Raw genomic sequence first — 6,697 nt, 5'->3', positions numbered from 1 at the left:
CGTCTGAACACCGGAACTCGGAAACCAGATTGTGGCCATCAAGCAACTTAAGCAGGATGGTTATCAGGGGAGCAACGAGTTCCTGGTGGAAGTCCTAATGCTCACTGTGCTGCGGCATCCCAATCTTGTGAACCTGATCGGCTACTGCGCCAAGGGAGATGAGAGGCTTCTAGTTTAAGAGTACATGTGCAAAGGAACCTTGGAAGACCACCTATTTGGTAAGTTCTCTGCTACTTGTTTGATTATCCAAGTCTGAGATCGACTGTTTAACACTTGTGGTGGAGGTGGAGGAATCCAAGGCCAACAATATTCTTTTAGTCATTTGTTAAATCTTTGGGTTTATGCAAATCTGACTCCTGACAAGGCGCCGATCGATTGGAACACACGAATGAAGATTGCTCTCGGTGCTGCAAAGGGGCTCACATACTTGCACGATGTTGCAAACCCTCCCATAATTTACAGGGATATGAAGGTGGCAAACGTGTTGTTGGATGAAAACTTCAACCCCAAGCTGTCTGATTTTGGACTTGCTAAACTTGGGCCTGTCGGCGACAAAACGCCTATTTATCTTAGCTTATAGATCAAAAATTGAAGCCCTTTGATGTTGAAATTCTTATTTTCTCTTCACCATTGTTTCTTCTTGTGTGGAAATTGAAACCACGACTTGTATTTCTCTTTAGAAGATACACTTGAAATGCACTATATATGGTCGATTCTCATAACTGATTGTTTGTCAAGACTATAGAAGATGAATGTAGACTCCATTAAGTATCCAGTTTAAAGCAAAGGATCTCCATGTGTGTGTATTTTAATTGCATAATTTTAACCCTTCTAATACCATTGTGCCGCAGGTGCGGACACTACAAGAAGCTTGGACCTGAATATGAAAAGCTTGGATCGAGCTTTAAAAAGGCTAAATCTGTTTTGATTGGGAAGGTTAGCATCGTTCTAAATCAGGCCAAGAAGCATCATCTCTTTTACTGAATAGAACATGCTCAGATTCCTTTTTTGGTTTTATCTTTTCTGATCATTTTGAGTCTAAATGTAGCACACTACTAGTGTGCTATACTGCCATGTAGTGATTGGGCTTAATTTACCTTTTTTTGTTGTTATATTTAGGTGGACTGTGACATAAGAGCATATGCAGCAAGTATGGAGTGTCAGGATACCCAACAATTCAGTGGTTTCCTAAAGGGTCCTTGGAACCAAAAAAGTGAGTATGATCCTGTCCTGGAATTAGATACATCATTTTGGTTTTATGTTTTTCTTTAATCTTTCGCAGACCAGTCTTCTTTACATATGATGCATAATAAATATGAACAATCATGCAGATATGAAGGTCCACGAACTGATGCATAATAAATATGAACAATCATGCAGATATGAAGGTCCACGAACTGCAGAAGCACTTACTGAGTTTGTGAATACTAAAGGCGGTACATTACAAATTATATTTACTAAAAATTCTTGAAATGACAATTTTAGATATGGTCAAATATTATTCTTTCACCTGAATTAATTTGTTACCTTTTATTTGTGGGCTTATTGTTGTAGGAACAAATGTGAAACTAGCAACTATCCCTTCTAATGTAGTAGTATTGACTCCAGACATTTGATCAGATTGTTCTTGATGTAAATAAAGATGTTCTTGTTGAATTCTATGCACCATGGTTAGTGTATTTGCTGAGGTTCTTTTTTTTCTCTCCATTTGTAGCATTAGATACTTTTCCTTATCCACTGTAGACGACTAAGTTTCTTATCTTCAAACAGGTGTGGCCACTGCAAACATCTGGCTCCTATGAGTATTTTTGTTGAGACAGGGCTTAAGACCTAGATTAGCCTAAGGTCATATTTGCCATGTTTTTAATTATGAGATTACTAGATCTAACCTGATTCATTGATGTGGATTCAGTCAATTGTGTACCTTGAATGCTTCATTAGTTCTGCTACCTATTTAGATTTTGGAGAAATATTATATGATGTTAATTTAGAGTAAGTTGAAAGTAGGAATCAGTTATTGAATTATATGTATTTTGAAACTTACATATTGATAAATAGTTGTCAAACTGAGAGTTTTGTATTTCTAATCACCTATGTACTAGATTTAGATTTGGGGAATTGTGGTATTGTGATGTCAGTTGATACCTTAAATGCAGAATCAACATCTGATTGAGAGGAGGATCAGATTCACTCACAATTCTTGTTTTCTACAAATTTAATATTTGAATTCGTTGATATTTGAGAAGAAGTGTAATGCTAAAATACTTCCAACCTTATCCAACATTCATCTGACGTGAAAATTGTGTGAAAAATGTGCATTATGACCTACTATATTTTGTGCTTAATTATTATTATTTCTCAAATTATCATGATGAAGTCCTCTTTAGTCATTTTTTTGGTATATCATCCTTACTATGATAGGGTGCTAGCAATAATTTGGTTTGATATGAATGATTCCATCTAAAAATTCACTATACTAAAGACTATTTAGTCATTTCCTATGTGGGAGGACCAGAATTTTCAACTTTGTCATTCTAAAATTAGTTTGTTAAGCGGGATGCCTTCTGCATTTCAGGTATGGAGTTAGTGGTTATCCTACCTTGAAGTTTTTTCCCAAGGAAAACAAAGCTGGTGAAGATTATGAGGCTGAACGAGAGTAGGATGATTTTGTTAAATTTATTAATGAGAAATGTGGCACTAACCGTGATGCGAATGGTCAACTTATTTTCCAGGTGAGTGATAGATTGTGAAGGATCATATTGACAAACTTTGTTCTTCAGCCGTATTTGAAGATTGGTTTGACTAATGCAGGCTGGTATTGTGGCAAGCTTGGATGCTTTAGTGAAGGAGTTCGTGAGTGCTTCCAATGAAGAGCAAAAGGCAATTCTCTCTAGGATGGAAGAGGAAGTTGCAAAGCTAACTGGTTCATCTGCAAGGTAGGGCATTTTTCAAGTCTTTAGCTATTGCACTCACTACTACCGAATATGTACATGAATGTGTTGTCAGCTAGTTTTCTTCAATGCATTTCTTTGATAACAACATGTTACTTTGTTTTGGTATTCTCTCTCATATTTAAGAATTTCTCTCCCCTTAGATGATATATATAACATAATGCATTATACATTTGTACTTGATAAGGTCGAACACTGATTAGGACCGATCTTGGGATGTTATAGTTGATATTTTTTAGTTTATGTTGTGTATTTTTTTAAAAAAAAAATTCTCCAGTTAGACACTGTTTTTGACCCTTGACACTCCTTTTTAGCCCTCAAACCTCCATTTTTTCCTTGGAGCATCCAGAACTTGGGTAAAACATGAACAAGTAGATAGATCCCTTTTAGATATTCGTTGCTCCAGTTATTACGCTTGGGGTTTATGATCTGATCTTTCATTTGATTTCCTCTAGTTCTACAAAGTTTCTGTCTGGTTGAAAGAACAGTCTTGAATTTGTCGATTTTGTTCTTAGAAATGATTTCATAAGCCTAGCTCGAAGAGGATAAGGTTTGAAATTCATGTTGACTAGTTAGCATTTTAGTTATTTTCTCCTTGAAATAAAAACTTGTTTTGATGTTATTGTATCATTGGAAATCATATAAATGAATTGATGTTACTCATCTTTATTGCTGCTGAGGAATTTATTTACTTTCCATGTACTCTTAGTGATAAAAGTGAATTTATTATTTGCAAATTAAAAGTGAATTTATTTACTTTCCATATACTCTAAGTGATAAACAGTTATGTCATTTGGGTCGACTACTAATGAATTGAATTTGAAAGATTAAAATTGTTGTTTATGTAGTTAGATTAAAATTTTTGATTTGGATTATATTAAGTCCCAGGAATGATAGATCTATCACTATATGATGTGGTTGAGATAATTGATGAATGTTTCTCTTTTTAAGCATTCCAATTAGTCATCTTGTTACCTAGTGCTCTTACTGCTTTTTTCAACTATGATTTTTGGTCTTGGTTTACTAATATATTATTTATGTGTTTTTACAGTTTACAAATCTCAAGTACTCCAGAGTTGAAATTGATGAAGTGCGGTTTAAGTGGGCTGAATGCATGCTAGATTACATTTGAATAGGAAAGATATTTGATTTTTGAAAATTTTGGATGATGCATGCATTTGCATGGAATGTAAATTGCGGATACTACCTTGATGTGTACAATATCTATTACCTTTTGATATTGTAAAATGAATATTTGTGTATTTTATATATACTGTTGTAAGAAGATTATTTATGTAATTTGTGAATATTTAAGTATTTTATGGATACTGTTGGAAGAATAATATGTGTAATTTGTGAATATTTGTGTATTTTATGAATACTGTTGTAAGAATAATATTAGTGTATTTTATCGATTTTTCATTGTTTTGGAAATTGAATTTGTGCCGTTAAACAATATTGATATTACATCGGTTTTCCACCGCTGCAAAACCGATGTTATTAACTATTTTTACATCGGTCGTATATTGCTACCAAAACTGGTGTTATTAACATATAATATTACATCGGTTTTACACCATTGATGAAACAGTGTCGTTAAGTGATACTACACCGGTTAATAACCGATTCGAACACCGGTGTTGTTAAGTGATACTACACCGATTTTAACCCGATGTCTAAAATGGCAGACTTTTTATATCGCCTTTATAGACATCGGTCGAAAATGTAATAAACACCGGTGAAAATCCGATGTCTATAAGCGTTTTTGTTGTAGTGTTCTCTCCTTCTCTTCTGCGTGCAACGGCAGAGCTCAGGCAGAAAACAAAAGGGAGTTAGGGCATCGTCTCCGGCGGTCGGCCAAGGTCCTAGAAGCCCTTCTTGTTCGGTTGTGAGTCCAAGAACACCAAGGTAAGTGCTACTCACTTGCGGTAAGGGTAGTTTCGAGCTTTGATTTAGTGTTTCTTTTAGTTTTCGGAATATGCTGTAAAGGATTATGGTTGCTTGGGAATTTAGAGTAGATCCAAGATTTGTTTTTCCCTTGTAATTAGAAATTCAGATTTTTATGTGAGCTTATAGTGCAGATTTTTAATTAAGCCTATAGTGCAGATTTTAATTAAGCTTATAGTACAGATTTTTATGTAGGTTTATAGTGCAGATTTTAATTAAGCTTATAGTGCAGATTTTAAATAAGTTTATAGTGCAGATTTTTAATTAAGCTTATAGTGCAGACTTTTAATTAAGCTTATAGTGCATATTTTAATTAAGCTTATAATGCAGATTTTTATGTAAGCTTATAGTGCATATTTTAATTAAGCTTGTAGTGCAGATTTTTATGTAAGCTTATAGTGCAGATTTTAATTAAGTTTATAGTGCAGATTTTAATTAAGTTTATAGTGCAGATTTTAATTAAGTTTATAGTGCAGATTTTTTGTGGAACTTGTAGTGCAGATTTTTGGTGGAATTTATAGTGCAGATTTTAATTAAGCCTATAGTGCATATTTTAATTAAGCTTATAGTGTAGATTTTAATTAAGTTTATAGTGCAGAATTTTTGTGAAATTTATAGTGCAGATTTTAATTAAGCCTATAGTGCAGATTTTAATTAAGCTTATAGTGTAGATTTTTATGTAAGTTTATAGTGCAGATTTTAATTAAGCTTATAGTGCATATTTTAATTAAGTTTATAGTGCAGATTTTTTGTGGAACTTGTAGTGCAGATTTTTGGTGGAATTTATAGTGCAGATTTTTGGTGGAACTTGTAGTGCATATTTTTGGTAGAACTTATAGTACAATTTTTTTTAAAAAAAAAAATTATAGCGCAGTTTGGTTAAGTATTATAGTGCAGAATTTATGTTTGCATAGTATGCAGAAATAGTGTAGCATAGAATGCAGAATCTTGATTAGTATAGTATGCAGAATTTTGATTAGCATAGTATGCAGATTTTTGTTTATGCATTTCAAAGTTAGAATTTGTTTAAACATTTCAATTTTTAAAGAAGCATTCTTTTATTAGAGGTATTAACAAGTATAAGAAAGATAAAGAAAAGAAAGAAAAAAGGCCAAGGCCTTAAGTAGATTCCAAAGTCAAGACTTTAGAGATTTTGGCGCACAAGGTGCTCGTTAAAATGCCAAGACATTTAAAGAAGAAGTAATTAAGATATTTTACTTTGAAGAGGCTAGTACCCGACTTCCGAGGTTGTCGTTAAACAAATTTAGGTGTCCAATTCCGAGGTCTTGGCCCTGATAAACCGAGGTCTGCTCTTTTAGGATTGGTGGCTCGCTACCCCAACCTATTAGGGAACGCGCATAAGATGGTACTACGCCTGAGCCCAAGAGAAGTTGATTATTATTTTGAAGTATTAAAGTATAAGTTTTTTTAAAACAAAAGAAACAAGCTTCACATAAGTTTAGAATTCAGCAAGTTTAGTTTTCCTATATGCTGACATGTTGTTTAGATTTGCTTACATGTTTAGTATTTCAATAGGCTATGTTTCTTTTGCTATTAGATGAGCCTGAGTAGTATTTCTTTCTGAGCATTCAGTTTTAGATTTCTTCCAGCAACATGCATATTCGAGTTTTGTGAGTTAGATAGCACTTACTAAGCAATTTTGCTTATAGTTGCATTTCCTCTTACTGCAGATAAAGGAAATGAAAAGTTATAGCAAAGGAAGGCGACAAGGAGGTACGGATGGATGTGTGATGGCTGGACTATAGAAGCCTTGGGATTTAGCATAAGAATTTATTAAG

At 33.7% G+C, this 6,697-nt stretch overlaps 1 pseudogene; it reads left to right on the top strand.

Annotated features, from left to right (window-relative positions):
* The first annotated feature begins 388 nt into the window (after window positions 1-388).
* Window positions 389-2,940, top strand: LOC121979674 (annotated as a pseudogene).
* The last annotated feature ends 3,757 nt before the right edge of the window (window positions 2,941-6,697 follow it).

This window comes from Zingiber officinale, chromosome 5A (assembly GCF_018446385.1).
Source record: "Zingiber officinale cultivar Zhangliang chromosome 5A, Zo_v1.1, whole genome shotgun sequence".
NCBI lineage: Eukaryota > Viridiplantae > Streptophyta > Magnoliopsida > Zingiberales > Zingiberaceae > Zingiber > Zingiber officinale.
Note: the sequence above shows the minus strand (reverse complement) of the source record. Positions and strands in the feature narration are given on the sequence as shown.